Source organism: Triturus cristatus, chromosome 12 (genome assembly GCF_964204655.1).
Source record: "Triturus cristatus chromosome 12, aTriCri1.1, whole genome shotgun sequence".
NCBI lineage: Eukaryota > Metazoa > Chordata > Amphibia > Caudata > Salamandridae > Triturus > Triturus cristatus.
The window spans coordinates 68,135,379-68,153,161 of NC_140595.1; the positions used below are offsets into that span (position 1 = coordinate 68,135,379).

Genomic DNA, 17,783 nt, shown 5'->3' on the forward strand with positions numbered 1-17,783 from the left:
AAGATGAGGGGTCTTTACGTGGGAGTGTGTTGATGTGTGACCTCATAAACCCTAGATAATATTAAAGGAATATGCGAGTAAGAGCAAAGGGTAGCTGCCTGCGTTTTTATCCAAATTGTCAACTGTGATAATTTGGAGAACAAACAAAGGTTGCTGCTAATTTTTCTTCTGCTGCTAATTCTACTGACCGGATTTTCGGTCTTTTACTGTGTTATATTGTGTTTTTATTCCGCATACCCTCACTTAAAAAAACATTCACTCACCTGCTGCCTAGAGCGGGGCCTCATCCCTCATTGCCGAGCTGCGAGCGCCATCTTGGATCAGTCTGGATCCAACAGCTGAGCACCATCTTGGTACGCGCGCTAGTGTTCTTAGACGGGGGGACGATAAAAGCAGAGCAATGCAAGCCCGTCTGCGCCCGTCCGTGCCCCGGACGAGATCCGGACACCGGACGATGAGCACAACTCCAACAAGGTACGCCATGTATACTCTAAAAACCAGCTGATTGCGATAGGCAGGAGGGAAAATGGTGGAATTGATGCTGCCAATGAACTCGATGGCAGCGTCCCTGACATAGGGGCAAGCATAAGAAATGTGCGTGCTAACACGCCTGGTCACCTTAACTGTGGCCTGATCAACAGCAGGTCACTAGTAAAGCACTACTCTGAAATAGCGTTTCTAATTGAAGATTTGAAACTAGATGCCTTGTTCCTCACAGAGACCTGGATTAGAGCGGATTCAGCTGTGGAGATCGGACTTGCCTGCCTGGATGGATTTAAAATCTTACACAAATCCAGGGATGAGGGCATGGGAGGAGGGGTAGGGCTGATTTTTAGGGAGGAACTCAATTTTACTCTGCTACACGTGGATAAGCTAGAGGGAATTGAACTGATGGGCTTCTCGCTTCAGGAAGCCAGAGGTAATCTCTTCTCAGGCTTGCTGTGTTATCGCCCTCCGGGGAGTAATACTTCACAGCAACCCCTTCTAAATACCATTATCAACCTATCCCTATCACACTCCAATATGGTCATCCTGGGAGACTTTAACTGGTGGGAGAATGCTACCATGAAAAACCAACTGAGAGATCTGAAGTACACATGTCACAATCTTGGCCTCCAACAACTAGTCACCTCCCCGACTCACCAGGGAGGACATATACTTGATCTCCTATTTGCAAACGAGTCAGAGGTGGAACTTTTAAACATCTCTCCTCAAATTTGGACGGATCACTATCTGTTACATTTTACAATACGGCTAGCTGATTCTCCTGTCCAAGTTAATATGGCCGGGCTGTATCGGGAAGGGAGAAATTGGACTAAATTAGCAAGGACAGGCGCCCTCCTTACACCGCCTACGGTGAGCCTTTTCCAGAGCTCCAGCACAGTGGAGGATAATTACAACACATACCAGGAGTATATCACGACTGCACTGGATAATTTGATCCCGATGAAAAAAGTGAAAATTAGAAAGAAAACTTCAGCGCCCTGGTACACTGAATATCTGAGACAACTAAGATCACAATGCAAGAAGGCAGAAAGGGCGTGGAGGAAGGAGTATTTGGATAGGGATAGGGTATACTCTGAAGTCAGCATTAAGCAGGTACAAATCACCTATTCTGGAAAGTAAGGCTCACTTCTATGCTCAATCTATCCTGCAAGCCCCAAATGGGATTACGGAGCTTTTTAGAATTGCAAAAACCATCTCAGCTCCAACCTGCCTGGAGAATAAAGTAGAACCCTCACAAAAGCTATGTGATGAGATCGCCACTCATTTTCAAGATAAAGTGGCTAAAATTGTTGACCTCTTCAAGGACAACGAAACGACTGCCCAGAATCCTGGTAAAAAAACAATCAATGGGACCTTGGACCACCAAAACTCTCTGGTCGCCTTCCCCATCATGTCAGCCCTTACCTTCGATTCTATGGTCAGGAGTATTTCCTCCGGCTCACCCCTTGACCCCCTGCCCCAGAAAGTGTGGAAGTCATATGGTCATCTAACCTTCCCCTGGCTGCGCCAGATCTGCAACCAATCATTGGAAGTAGGACTGGTCCCGGAAAGATGGAAGCAGGCTGTGGTTTCCCCTCTCATTAAAAAGAGCCTTCCCTGGACCCTACCAATCCGGTTAACTTTCGACCTATCTCCCTTCTCCCTTTTCCTATTAACATTCTGGAAAAGATAGTGAGTAGATCTCTCTCGGAATTCCTGGAAGAGCATCACCTGTTAGACACGGACCAGTTCGGTTTCCGTCCTGGCCATGGGACGGAGTCGGCTCTGGTTACCTTGTTGGACAACATGCGAATGCGGGCTGACACCGGGAGCACCGCTGTTTTGGTGCTCCTGGATATGTCAGCCGCATTCGACACAGTAAGTCATCCTATACTGCTGGAGCGACTGGAGGAGATAGGAGTAAAGGGCCGAGCACTGCAGTGGCTCCGCTCTTATCTTGCGGAGAGACAGCAGGTGGTAACGCTGGGACCATTTTCCTCAGGAAAATCTCCCGTAGCATGCGGGGTACCACAGGGCTCTAGTATCAGCCCCATTCTTTTTAACATATACCTGCAACCATTATTTGCGATTATTAAGGCGTTTGGGGTTGAACTGGTAAACTATGCAGATGACACACAACTGGTGTTTTCGCTGGAAGGAAAACAGGCGATGCCCCTAGAGCAGTTTCACAACTGCATGAGTCTGACCACAGACTGGCTGCGGAGTAACTCCCTGCAGTTTAATGGAGAAAAAACTGAGGTGCTGTTCTACTCGCCGTTAAGGCAGAATCATCATCTGTCGGTGGAGTTCAGGTTGGCCCCGGATGAGGCTCCATTGGTACCAGCAAATACTATCCGTAACCTCGGCGTCTTGTTCGATAGCAATCTTCAATTAGATTCACAAGCGAACAAGACAGCCAGCGTGTAATTCGGGCTACTACGAGTGCTCCGCCGGATTCTTCCGTTTCTGCCAGGCAACTTGCGTGCCCTGATTGTAAGGAGTACAGTACTCAGCAGAATGGACTACTGTAACTCCCTGTATTTAGGGGCCCCCCAATACATCCTGCAGGGACTACAGAGAGTCCAATCAGCCGCAGCAAAGCTGGCGCTCAACCGTAGGCGCGACTTCTCATCCACTCAGGCGCTGCGAGAGCTTCACTGGCTACCGGTCAGAGAAAGGATTCATTTCAAATCGCTTTGTCTGATCCATAAAGCAATGCATGGGGAGGGCCCGATCCCGTTGCAGGAAAGATTCTTACGCTATTCCCCTCCAAGACAGCTGCGCTCCTCCAATGCTAACTTATTGGCACAACCCAGATTTAAACGTGCCAGAATGGGCGGGAGGGCTTTCAGTGTGGTAGGGGCCCAGTTGTGGAATGAGCTCCCTTGGAAGATCAGACAGCTAGACTCCTTACTGGAATTCAGAAAGAGCCTTAAGACCTGGCTTTTTCCAGCAGCCTGATTGCCGTTGATGCGGTTCACCTCTTTCAGCATAAGCAATTAATTGTTTTGTCAGAGCGCCAGGATACCCGTAGGGTGACAGTCTGCGCTATACAAATGATTATACAATACAATACAAAGGTTGTTTCTCTGTAGTGTGCCTAGTTCATCTAATGCTTTTGCTACAGGCTTTAAATTGTAAACTGGCATTGAAACAGAAAGGTGCCATAGACAACAGCTCCATCTAAATGTAGATTTATTTACTTTGTACCACCATGAAAAGGCAGGGCTCTCAGGTGACAAGACGACAGACGCACACAGAGTGGCTAAGAGACAGAGTACTTGGGAAGGTGGTGTATCACCTGTGTATTTTAGCGGCAGACTGAGGCCAGTTTATGCAAATAATTTGTAAACGAGCCCCAACTACACAAGTCCACAAGTACCCTAAGGACTGCTGGGCACTGACACAAAACCAGCCTTCATCTTACTGTGATACTAGTCCCTTGCAGCTCACATTTGTAAACTTGTAGCTGAGGCCTCCGGCAGAGCTAGCTTTCTCTCTCTCTCTTTCTCTCTCACTCTCCTCTTTCTCTCTCCCTCACCTGCTGAAAACCGTGACTTTAAGATTCGGCTCTTACTCTCTTTTTCCTCTCCTTTCCTACATTTGTTTCCCTGTGAAAAGGATCCAAAAGAGAAAAAAATAAGCGCATTGCTGAAAATGGCATCTTTTTCAGATATTTTACCCATACAATGTGCAGCCTCGGGACAGAGGGGAAAAAAAGGATGACTTTTTTCCCCCCAAAATCTGTCAAAATAAATAAAACAAGACAAAGCGACCAGATTGGTTTTATTCAGTGCTTTAAATGGAAAAAGAGAAGTGCTCACCAAATTGATTGGGGTGAGCCTGGAAGGGGCGTGGCTTCAAGGCAGCCTTGTACACTATCAGCATTTTCTTCTTCAATGTTCAAAGTGCCTTTGTCCAAGTTCTGCCCATAGCTGCAGGGTGTAATTGGTGTTTTTTGTAATCATATATAGCGTGAACTTAGCCCGAGGGCATTAACGTGAGAAGCAGAAGTTTTACGCGAAAGCAGACTTTTTTTTTTAAGGCACTTCAATGGATCTGCAAACTTTCCCTATAGCTGACAGCGCGACAGTTCCAATGTCGAGAGCTCTAGCTTAGAAAACCACAGGTGTCTTCCTGTCCTGTTGAGCTGTCAGGGTGTAAGCAGGGCCGGCCTGTTTTAACACCTCATTGCCCCTTTCTTCGCGCTCCTTTCACCGTCTCACCCCTGCTGATACACGCACCAACAGACCCATCACCGTGAGGCAGCTAATCTATCGGTGATTTAGGTGAGCTGGGGAGGTCCCGAGGCGTTTGTGTTCAGGGGGCAGTCACTGCTCATCCAGGGACTGACCAGTCAACTCAAAAAGGACCCCCTGCTGCCTCATTTTAGTCTCAATTAGCAAGGGCGCCAAATTTCTCTCCGCCTAAAGCGCTATCTTAACAAATACCTGCTGTGTAGGGCTGCAGCCGCAACCTAGCGCCGGAATCCACTCGACATTAAGTGTCAAGCGCCCATAACCCAGAGACTGACCACAGCATGCCACTAGGAGTACCGGTACTCTCTTAACACAAGGAGAAGTCCCGGTACTCAATGGGAGAACACGGAGAAGTGCTGGTACTCAGTACCGGTGAGTACCGGCCCATTTAAAGCACTGGTTTTATTCGCAATTAAACACATTAGCGCCACTTTATAGAGTTTGCCAGTGAAGTGCTACTTTTGTTTTCTCATCTTTCTTTCAACATCATTGATTTCCCCTTTCTTCTGTGAGGTGCGTGAAGCTCTGGATCCACGCACCACAGAATGCAAGCTGTGAACGTCATGCCCGCAGGGCCCACAGACAGGGTCGCTTCTGTAATTCCGAATGCGGCAGAAGGAGGCAGGCAGCAATTATCACTGTGCAGCCTTTTGCATCTGAAAAGATAATTATCACACCCATCATGCTCCTCAGTTGATTTCGCAAATTGCACAATCGCGAAATGCTGGAGGGTCTGCATCTTGTATTCGACAACACCCTTGATGTGGATGTTCGACAACACTTTTACCAGTGGCGGCTCTTCGAGGGAGTGCTGCGGGGCGGGGTAGGCGTAGGGTGGAGGGTAGTAAACTCCAGCATACGACCGAACTGAGTAAATAAATAAATAAATAAAACAATTTATATTGCGCACGCTGCATCGCCGAGTTGGCTTCCAGTGTGTTACCCTGTACATGGCCATTACCTCTGATCAGGTCCCCTAACACGACGATTTACTAAGTCATTCATCTGAGGTATCTGAGACAGAAAGGCACTTAAGATCATTGTTTCCAGATGGATTATTTCTTGCAATTCTCACTTTCATGAAGCACAGGGTACCTCATCATCAGAGGCCTTTAGTCTATTTTACCAGGTGAAAGCAAAGGCAGTATTCTCAACTTTCCAAATGCAATGGAAACGTGTAGGGCAGCCACAGGGGCTTCTATTCACAGATTCAGCAGACAGTTTTCCTATTATTCATATAGCTTAAAGGTCCTCTGATCAGAGATATTGGGTGGAAACAAAAAGATGGATGCATGATCAGATAAAATCTTAACCCCTTCCACCCGGGGGTAATTCCCCCGTGGTGAGGGGGGGGGGCCACGGCGGTGGCGCTGTGCTCTGACGAGCCCAGCTCATCATGAGGCACAGTGGAGCTGAGCTCGTCATGGCCCCGCCCACTGATTGATTCTCCTGCACAGGAGGGGAATCAACACGCGTGGGCGGGCCGCGACGGTTATGACGAGCCCAGCTCATCATGAGCACAGCTCCACTATGCCTTATGACGAGCTGTGCTCGTCATGAGCACCGAAGCGGTTAAGCACTTTAAGAGCTGTGGTTATGTTTTAAAAGAATAAGTGCCCGTCCCAAAGTTTTGCAGAGAAGCCCACTGCTTGAATTACTAACTGTCTGGGTGTTAAATGTCTAGTCTTGATTCCTCCTTGTGCTGCTTTCATGCACCACCAGACATCCCTGCACATTTAGCTCATTCTTGCAGGTGCATTTCCATACCTCCTTTCTCCATTTGTCACATTTTTTTGTCGTTCTCTTGATCCTTCTTCAGGCGCGTAGCTAGGGGGGGGCGGTGGGGGCGGACCGCCCCAGGCGGCACTGTATTTAGGGCGGCCGCTCGGCACTGGTGGCCCGTTGCGGCTGCGGCGGCTTTTATAATTTATTTAGGGACACAGTGTGTCACAAAATAAATTATAAAGTCCGCCGCGGCCGCAACGGCGCGTGCGGCCGGGCGGCCCAGTTTTGAAGAGTGTACTGTGCAAGCAGCGCGCTGCGCACTGCGCGCACCTCACCTACCTGGTTGTAGTGCTGAGTGCGCCAGTGCGTCAGCGCCTGTTGCTGCATTGCAATCCGCACCATGACGTTGACGCTACATTTTTGCCGGGCCCTCGCTATGGGAGCGTAGCGGTGACGCGTCACGCGCTTCACCACTACGCACTCTCGTGAGGGTTGATCGACGTTTTGCCTGGGTCGCGTCGGAGTCCTGGGCAGCAGGGTCCTGTGCATTGGAGTTCTGTGCGGAAACTGAAGACACTAGTCTGCATCGGCATACTTGCCCTTGCTTTTTGGAGGTTCCTGAATCGTGTCTGGGTTCCTGTGTGGCCGGAGGTTCCTGAATTGAGTGGGAGATCCCTGTGCGGCCGCAGGTTCCTGAACAGCGCCGGAGTCCCTTGTATGGCGTTGGTATCGGGTGAGACAATTATATTTGTGCAATCTGCCTTTTTGTTGTTTCCGTCGTTTCCCTTGCTGCACACAATTTGATTTATTTGAAGTCAGGTAGGACCCTGTAGGCAGGTTCTCTTGTTGTGCATATTTAGTTCTTTTGCTCACCTGATTCTCTCCTCTCTGCGCTGGCGCCAGTAATTATTTTTTTTTTTGCTCTTATTTATTGTTTTGGTATTGGGTTATCTTTCCGTTCCTGTGGATTAACAGGCCTTACTGGGGCCCGTTTTTCTTTCGTGTTCTATTTTATTTTACAACCTTCATTATTTCAGAGAGATAAGGGGCACTGGTGGATGGTGGCAGTGAGGGAGTCCAAGGAGGAGGTCATGAGGGGGAGGGGCTATGGGGAGATGAGGGGCACTTGTGGCGTGAGGCAGTGAGGCAATCTGAGGAGGAGGTCACTAGGGGGGCCATGGAGGGATGAGGGGCACTGTTGGAAGGTGGTAGTAAAGGTATTTACGGAGAAAGAGGTTATTAGTGTGGCGCCAAAAAAGACTTTCGCATCAGCGCTAAAGCCGGCCCTGTCATGGCCTTTCTGTTTTTAGGTCGAGGGACCATCCGGTCTGCCGAAGGCAGAACCGGAAGTCCGGAGATTTAATGTTTCTCAGAGTGGCTATTTAGGCCGCCTCTCTTTTTAGCTCTCCTCCATTGGCTGGCTTCCTAAACGGAAAATAGGCTCCGTCTTTTTCAGATTCGGGGGCGTGTTCCGTGCTGTTCTTTCCACTTTTTAGCCACGCCCTTTTTGGGCGTGTTTTTCTCTCCTCCTGCCAATGGCAAGAGGAGAGAAAAAGAAACACGCCCCGAATCCTAAACCGCCGCTGCGTTTCTCTGAGGCATTTCTGCTTCGCCTCGGAGAAAGGCAGCGGTGTGCTTCTTATTGTGTGTTCAATTGAAATAAACTCGGTTTTCTTTTGTAGTTAAGGGTGTTTTCTATTGACGGGTATTTGTGTGGAGTTTGACTGGGGAAAGTGCCTCCGTATTCAAATGGGTGCCTAAAAAGAGCGATCTCTGCGCCGGGCACACGCATTTCGCATGTCCGTAGTGAGGGGGGCAGATGGTAAATACTTTGTGAACGTGAAAAGCCCCCCCCCCTCCTGATCTATCTCACTCCCAAATATGTAAAAAAATAACTTCCAGAATCTTGAACGACAAAGACTCCGTAACCCTTTTGCGTCCTACATTGCGCATTTTTTAATACACATTAAAATGCAGTCATTTAATATCCTAGAGTCTGTGTGCGTAGTTTATGCAGGGTGCACACACCGCAGTGTCCACGAATCCCAGCAGTGTGCGCGTGTACGTGCGCGCGCTGTCTGTTGAACCAGCCCCTGTGTGAGACCATCTCAGTGCCATCCTCGTTGCGGGCCATAGCTACCCACCTCTGCCACGCTCTGACCCGGCCCCAAAGAGGCGCGAGCGGGGAGTGTGCGTGGGGGCAGAGGGTGCCAGGCCGTCTGCTGACCGGTTGCTGTCACTGTGTGTTCATCCTCCCGGAGCACGGCATTCCAGAAACGGTTGCGTCAGGGGTGTTGGGAGAACGTGACGTTCATAAGCATCAAACATGTTTCTTCTTAAGTGTGAAATCCCCCGACATTTTTCTGTGTTTTGAGTGTTCTTTGAATATAATAAATGGTGATGTTTCCTAATTTGTGATTTGTTGTCTGTTGCTCTCCAGCATAGTTTGGGATGAAAAGGAAAGCGCAGTATTGTCTCGAATAGGGGAGCTGCCTTTTGCAAGCTTCAGGACTGTCTCTTCCGCTCTGATCTAACACTATGCCTGATGGACTTTCCTTTTCACGGTGTTACGTTAGTGCGTTCTGCAGCTCAGGGTGCATTTGGATAGACAGACGGAGCACTTGTATATGACACGTGTTTTTACGGTACTCATTCGAAGTTGGAAATTACAAATGTGTTAACATATCTCGGAGTTTCGGGCAATTGGGCGCTTGTTTTATTTGTAATGTGTTTCATTAGCGTGGGTTATGTTTGAGAAGAACATGGCTGTCTTTGTAAACTCCTACCCGACACATATTATATATACACCATGTTTACTAAACCTCACTAGGTCTGGCGCGAGCCTTGCCAAGACCGGGGCAGTTCTTTTATAATGCCTTTCGCCCCCCAAGGAATGTTGCCCCGGTACCGTTTACTGTTTAATGCGTGGTTTTACATATACCTTACAATGCACTCTAAATAAACCAGAATGCACACCTTCATTAAATACTAACACATTCTATAAAATATGTGCAAGTGCATTTCGTCGTTGTTTATTTGCGTGCACTTTTCACAGAGATTTATTTAATTTTAACAGCGCTTATAACGTGCACAGATTTCTAGGTTATTATACGTACATACCAAACAGGAACAGTACGAAGACTTTAAATTTTAATTGTGCTGCATAGAAAATTTAGCGCCTTACGTAGACTTTATATTTTGATTGTGCTGCCGCCATTAATGTTAGCGCCAATTCATTGCACAGCACACCTCCCCCCTCCACCCACTGCCATAATGCTGAGTAATGGCAGGCTAGCCTGTATTTGTGATATGTTGTTTATTTCCGTGCACTTTTCACAGAGATTTATTTAATTTTAACAGCGCTTTTAACGTGCACAGATTTCAAGGTTATTATACGTACATACCAAATAGGAACAGTACCACTCTGCTTACATCTCACTACCTCACAACATCACTCTCCCTCACTACATCACTGTTTCACTACCTCACTCTCTCTCACTACATAACTCTCTCTACCTCACTACTCCACTCTCTCACTACCTCACTATCTCACAACTTCTCTCTCTCAAAACATCACTACCTCACTCTCTAGCTCACAACTTCACTCTCTCTCACTCACTACCTCAATCACTCTCTATCTCACTACCTCACTCTTTCTATCTCACTAACTCACTTTCACTCTCTCTTTCACTACCTCTCTCTCTATCTCACTACATCACAACATCCCTCTATGCTTATATATCACTACCTCACAACATCCCTCTCCCTCACTACCTCACTCTTTCACTACCTCACTCTCTCTATCTCACTACCTCACTCTCTATCTACCTCACTCTCTATCTCACTACCTCACTCTCAATCTACCTCACTCTCTCTCACTACCTCACTCTCTATTTCAAAACCTCACTCTCTCTCTCTATCTCACTACCTCACTCTCTATATGCTAATGCAATAGGTATCACATATGCAAAAAAAAAGCTAATGCCAATAGAAATGACAATGCCATTTATTTAGGGATACAAAAATGATAAAAAAATAATGAGCAATACCAATAGCTCTACCTATAATATTGCCGAGACCATTGCATTGTAAATGCTTGTTGTTTATTTAATTAGCAGTTGGGTCATAAGGGCTACTGTGGAACATACTTTAAAGTGCATGCTAATTATATTTACTGCTATATTCAATGTTTTAAGTTTGAAGGTGATTTTACTAATGTTTTTACCGGGAAAAAGCAAAGTGGAGCCCGATGGTGCCTGATATGGGGCTGGGGCCCAAGGTCAGCTGTGAGATAAGGTGCACTGGAAAGAGGAGAAGTGGATAATCAAGCCTGGTTGGGAGAGCGTTGCCGAGTCCGGGGTCAGGTGGAGGTAGTAATGAAGAGGGATTCTCCCTGAAGGCTCGCACAGAGGGAGCCTGTAAGGGAGTGCGTTGCAGAGTCCGGGGTCAGGTGGAGGTAGTAATGAAGAGGGATCCTCCATGAAGGCTCAAACAGATGGAGCCTGAGTAGTATCACTTGCCTGATACTCCCACCTCAGAAACCTCCTCTTCCCATCAAAGGAACATTACATGGAAAGTGATAATATTTAGAAAGAGATTTGGAAAAGAGTGAGTTTTACTGGTCCTATTTTTCTTGTTTCTTCTGAATATTCAAGGAGTGCCGCAGCGCCGGAACAGTTTGTCCCGGGTCTTGGATAGAGTTGAACAAGTTCCCATGGCCCCCACAACTGTGTTTAAGGATTGTGATCATAATGTGTCGCCCCTCCCTGTATTTTAGCTTTGGGCCCCCAGGCAGGCTGTGCACCATGTGTGTGCTGAGGCTGCTGTGAAGGAAAGATGCACTATTACAAGCTGGTTTTGGGTACCAAGAGCACATGTCTTTTCATTCCCAGGGAGTTGGTTGCTGCTGCTTGGAAGTAATGACAGGGAGCGACCCCTGGTTGTTGCCTTTGGGCCACCAGAGTGGGCTTTGTATCCGGTCTGTGTTGGCAAGGTGGAGCTGACTGACCCCTTTGTGCTGCGTTTAGTTTTAAGGGCACACAGTGAGTCATTCCCTGTGAATAATTAATTTGCTGTTTTTGAAAGATAAAGTATCACAGGCTTCGACACTGTTAAGTTGGTTTTGGGTCCACAGAGCACATCACGTTTGTGCAGGTCCCCACTGCTTTAATGGGGGGGACCATGATGTATGGTCATTTAATGTCAGCTGTAGATGAAGGTTACATGAACAGTGTCCTGTATGTGCATGTTTGCATTGTGTTGAGGGGATTACCAGGTAATTGTTCACGCAGCTCTCTGATGGATGTCACATGCGGTTTTTCTGAGTCCCCAAATAGATCATGCAGTCTGTGTGTTCTCTTTTGTACTGCCAGTCACCGGTGTATTCAACTGTGTAGCCTTGGACCGTGTCATGTATGTGCATGTAACTTGCATGATCAAGGTAACTATTAGCGGCGATACTACGTGTCTCTCGGACCTATTTGAAGTGCATGCCCCCCCCCCCGGGGGGGGGGGGGCGGCAATCTGAGGGATAGCCCCGGGCGCCACAAGCTCTAGCTACGCCACTGTCCTTCTTTCAGCCTTTTTTTGTTTTTTTCTCTCTTGCTCTGGGTCAAAGTCTGATGAGGAAAAATAAGTGCAGGTCCCCACTAAAGATTACCGGTGAGCCACACCTGAAGCCATCGACTCTGTTCAAGAGCAATCTTGTATTCTCCTGTCTACTGATCTTCAGGAAGCCTAGAAGGGAAGTGAGGAGTGCAAAGTGGGGAGAGGATGTGGTCTAATGGCTAGAGCGGTCGACTTACTGGAGAACCAGGTTCGAGGCTCAGCAGAGACGTTCAACATCCTGTGATTCTGAGCAAATCACTTAATCTCCCTGTGCCTAACAAAAAAAAAAAAAAAATGAATGTGTCCATCTGTAGCAGAACTGGTGCTCATGTAAAGCACTTTGATACCTTCAGGTCTAGTTCGCATTATATAAAAATAAAATCTACCAGAATCAGTATTTGTTTTAATTTCCAACAAATGGGTGTAAATAATCAGAATTTTCTGCGGTCAGAGAGGAGTCCGTGGGTAAATAAAGAACTAATGAAAATAAAATGAGTTCACATATTTAATTACTCATTAGGGAGTTTTGTAAAGAGCTGCATGAAAGCTCACAATTACATCAGAGCGCTAGGAAAAGAACAACTGTGGTGGTGGAGAGTTAGAGATCAAATAGAGAGGACAGGGGAGGCCCGATATTCTTTGTGGTGAAGGATTATATTATAGAAGCATTCAAAACTCAGTACACGGTTGTGTTCATATCATAAAAACCATGTTGGCAGTTTATTAAACATTCAGCCCCAGCCTGCAGTTTTTATCCTTCTACGGTTCACTCTAGTTTTAATTAAGAAAAGACCAAGCACAAAGTAACTGAGCTTTGGAAATGTAAAAGCTGACATTAAGGCGTGGAGCTTGTTACAAAGAAGTTAACCCAGTGAAGATATCTGAACATTTATAACAAAGTAACTCAGAAATGTGCACACTCAGGTAAAGTGACTCAGCCTTTCAGGAAGTTTGAATCTTAATAAAAAGAAACCACCCTGAATAAGAAAATGTGTCACTGATACAAAGTTACCCAGCCCAGGAAGGAACAGTGAATATTGTCACAACTCATCACAGTCTCTGTGCAAATGTAAGCATGGATACAAAGAGTCTCAAGGAGTTCATGTGAACATTGATACAAAGTAGCTCCGCTCTGGGTGGAATGTAAACTTTAATACAAGTTTACATCAGCTGCAGGGTTTGGTGAACATTGGTAAAAAGAGACAAACTGTGGTTAAGATCGTAGCTATAAATTGTGCAGCTGGTGCAGTGGCACCGGGTCCCTGTGTGTCAGGGCACACTGTCCTGGAATTCTGGAAGGTTTTTGCTATCAAAGGTGAGGCCATAATCCTTGCTTGCACTTGGGCCAATGATACTCCTGCTGTTCCACAGTCTGTGATATCCGTGGCTCGGCTGTGCCTGCAGTGAAGGTGCCATGGGATATAGTGTTCAGGTGGAATGCTCGACTGCTGGTGTCGGTGATAGCAGAACTGACCTAGGAACGGGGCAGTGAGTATGAATACTCTCATTGCGGTGCCCTCCTGAGTACTTATTCCAGTACTTGCTTAACTATCAAGTTGTCGGACCCCATTTGCGCAACCTCTGGGTAAAAAGGGGATACTCGCCCTGAACTGTGGTGGCTGAAGTCATTCACCACTGGTGTCCTGGGGTCTGTTCTACTATGGCTGTGCACACCGGGCAAAGTATAACCCTTTCTGAACTTGACTCACAGGGTGGGGGGCGGCGGGATGAGCAGTTACAGACTTTCCAGGCCAGTAGAGTGGAGGACAAGAGCTCAGAACTCAAAACCAACCAAACTATTATTCAGTTCAGAGCTCATCTTTTATGTTAAAAAAATACTTTAAATTGCACAGCATTACGAAATATTGTACATTTCAAAAGGGGGTTCAGTTACAGGGTTGTATATCCTATACAATATCGAATGAAATGCGGTATATGGTGGGCGAACATTTAAGTGCATCGGACGCGGGCTTCTGAGCAGAGATTTGGGCACTGTCACTCATTATTTTACACATTAAGCACTGGACACAGCACATGAAAATGTTCGACACAGGAAGTTGCGGCCCTGGAATGCAGGTGGTGAATGTTTATGGTGACATAATGGTGAATATTTCTCTGTGCTGCTCGAAGACCACATAGTCATTGGGTCAGGACCAGCTAAACTCAGCAGCCTTCTGGTCACCCCACGCCCTGGGACCACACTGGGCTTCTCCTCCTGGACAGCGTCTCCTCCTAGGCAGGCTTCTGGGTTCAGGAAGAACTAATCAGCAATTCCAGAATTTCTAACGGCTGCCCTGTTTCCATCCTCCTCACTCCAGTGACTCGAGTTCCACCCCCAACTACTGGAGTGGAGGCAAAACACTTCCACTCTCTGGGTATTCTATCCCCACCATCCATCTTTCACCATGCTAAACCGAGGGCATCTACAAGGGATTCACGGGCCAGTGATGTCAATGGCTTTTCTATTTTTAGCCAATCCAAATTTGTATTTTATTTTTAAACTGTTTTCACCTAAAGTGTAAATACATTATAGCACTACAGACTGACACTTCATTAAAAAAAAACAGAATTGTGTTATTTCTTTTTTGAATTCCCGTTTATTTCATAAGGCATGTGCAGGTAATAAGCAATTCATGTAGGGTCCCTCCTGTGACTGGTATGCCTAAACGCATAGACAGGGATGAGTCTGATAACAGTTTTCGTCACTCCACCTCGCGCTGTGCCATATGTGTTAAATGATAATCCCGCTCACTTAGGACCTTAAAAGGCATTGGCTCCTTCATGGGCCTCCTCTCAAAACTAAAGGCACCCGAGCCCTCTTCTTCTCCAGGTGGATCAAGCCAATGGTATCTATTAGGTAATCCTGAATATGATATCGAGCAAATGGAATGGATACAGAACACATCGACAAAACAACTAGTCTTCGATTGAGATAAGGACTACATCTCCTCCTTCCACACATGAGGCTAGATCCCAGTAGCCAAGTAGATCTCTGTTATGATACTCAGCATTACACATTTCCTGTAACAAAACTCTCTATCTATTACCTTAAGATTCTCAGATCTAAAGAAGCCCTATTATTTGTTGATTCAGTTGTCAGGAAATGCCGTGACTTGGGCTGTTTCTTCAGTTCTGACCGCTCGACATTGCAACAGCCTCCTGATGAGGAAACGCACTAACTTAAATATATTCAAGAAAGCAATACAAACGGGGTGTCCTTGATGTTGGTTTGAACCCCCATTGTAATCACTATACTGTAATTTGTATTGAATTATGATCTCACAGTTACTTCTGAAGAATTATGACCTTACTGCACAATTTCATTAAACTTCTTCATTAGGATGGGGTATGTGGCTTGTGCATCAATGCCATACCATTGCGGGCAAGATAACTTATTCTGATTGAACTATGACCATGCACATGTGTGCGGGGTTGATATATCATATACAAAGTAAAATCCAAATTTTACAGCCCAACTGTCACTAAATGAGTGGAGGAAACTACGCACATTAGCTCAATTCTAACACATATTCCAACACGGTATACAAGCACGCACAAAAATAAACAACCATATTTGGACCAGCGTGGAGCATGTGAAAAGAAACAGTGGTATTGTGAATTCAAGCAATACTATGCTATCCTTAGCTCATCTTCATGGCACAATCGTGTATACATGCAGTCTTGAAAAATTGAGAGCACCTCCTAGGACCTTACACCTACAAGAATACTCCCTTTGTATGCCTTACTACATCCTTGCACTCTACCTTCTTTTCATGCAAGATCTGACTTGAATTGAAGCAGTCAAAGTGATCCTGGAAGTAAAGCCCTGGATTGCACCAAATCAGACAAAGACTCTACAATACTAAAGCCACACCAGTGACAGCAAACCTGTTTGCAAATACCAGTATGAATCAACAGGTCTACCAATCACTTTTATTTACTACTGGCATTCATGCTGACTTTAAAGTTGCATTTTCTGCATCAATATGTTTTCTTTTACTTGAAACCAGCTAATCTGCTTGTGCGAAAGTGCACACTAAGGGCTCTCTGAATATCCCACACGCAACACCAAGTGTTCCTATTTACAACATACTAGTTCTATGTACATATGTAAATATGTATGCACTTCCAGCTAACACTAAAAATGTCAATGCAACCCTTGCTTGCTTGCTCCAAATCAAACACTTATTTCGGCGAACGAATAAAGGTGGTACGTTAGTGCCAGGAACTAATACACAGATAACCATACAATTCAATACACACAGTCTACCAAATTCCTAATAGGGCACTTACATTTGATGCTTGATTTTCTGCCGTTATTTCTTTCGTGCCTGTGCGCCACACAAAATCTGCTCTTCTGTTGGAGTCTTTTCTACAATGTGCATTTGTGCATATTGTACAACTAGTCGTTGTGAAACGCCAGCTCCTTTATTCAATGGTGCAATTTCCTTCTGGTTTTTTTTCTCCACTGGAGGAAAATATGCTCGTTCGGGGAACTACTTCTCCTTTGCTCTACTCGCGTTTTAGTGATGGTTTGCTTGCCTTCCAGTCAGTGGTTATTTTAAAAATCTGGCACAGCTCGGCGATGCGGCGAGCGCAAGGTAAGTGGTTTTATTGCACTGCCGGAATAATACCAACAGAGCGATCTTGAAAGTTTTTTTAGAGGACAAGTGAAACCGCCAGGATTGGGGGGGGGGGGGGGGGGGGGGTCTTCGGAGGTTTGGGCAAGCGCTCCTCCTTGCGGACGCCCATGAGATCAGGCTTTTTGAAAATGCATGCAATCTGATGACGCAATCAAGGAGAAAGAGACAACATAATTTGCATTTGAGATAGTGTTATATTGGGGACTTTAGATAGGTACTAGAATCAAGTCTAGCCACTGCTAAGTTACTGCTATACCAGAGTTTCAGCAAGGACAGCTGATCAACTCAGTGGCTGGAAACGTAAAGTAAAGGCTGGACTACGCTCGAAGCAAGGAGCGATCTTGTGATCATATCAACATGAGCATGTATTCAGGGGAAATAATGGAAATATCATAAAAGAGATTCTACAAATGCCGGTGTTGATGTCTTCTGTTGTTCACCCTTAAAGTTTGGCTCAAAGCATCTGCAAAGGTGGCTCCATTTTGGATGGCACGTGTTTAGCTGCATTCAGGGCACTGGAGAATTAAGACCCAGACACTGAAGTGACTAGGATGGAGCAGGGCCGCCTTTAGGAATTCCATCAAATCTGTTAGCAACTGACTGCTTATTAGTTCATCAACTCCATCCACTTCCTTTGGGGAGTGATTTTGTTGTATTTTGCACAAACCTGGGCACTCAAGTGGCGATTGGATTGCCCTTTAGTGGTATTGCCTTCAACAAGAACCCTACCATTAATAAAGAGCACGGACCTTACCCATCTCCACCTAGGCTAAGCGAAAGGCTGTGTTTATCTGCGACTAAAAAGAGGTCAGATTGAAGGCGTCATTGGAGGTTAAGTGTCCTAACCCAGAAGTAACCTAACCACAGGAGGCCTAATAATGGCCATATAGTGTGACTCTCTTATTTCACAGGCCCACAAGCTCCTCTCTATAGAAAAGATGGGGTTACAGAGATGAAGGCCTGGCATGCAGAGCTAAGCTGCTTCCTGGCAACACTGCCTCCCTGTGTGTGACACGAGCAGTGATATCCCGTAGTCAACTTCTAGTGCCGCTGTCACTTCCAC

At 46.2% G+C, this 17,783-nt stretch overlaps 1 protein-coding gene across 1 annotated transcript in view; it reads right to left on the reverse strand.

Moving 5' to 3' along the window:
- Positions 1 to 16,608, reverse strand: part of LOC146772515 (asialoglycoprotein receptor 2-like) — a 70,104-nt gene extending 53,496 nt beyond the window's left edge. Inside the window, exon 1 of the mRNA XM_085637081.1 lies at positions 16,371 to 16,608. The gene's annotated coding sequence lies outside the window, so the exon portion shown is untranslated. The remainder of the gene's footprint in view (positions 1 to 16,370) is intronic.
- Positions 16,609 to 17,783: the final 1,175 nt, after the last annotated feature.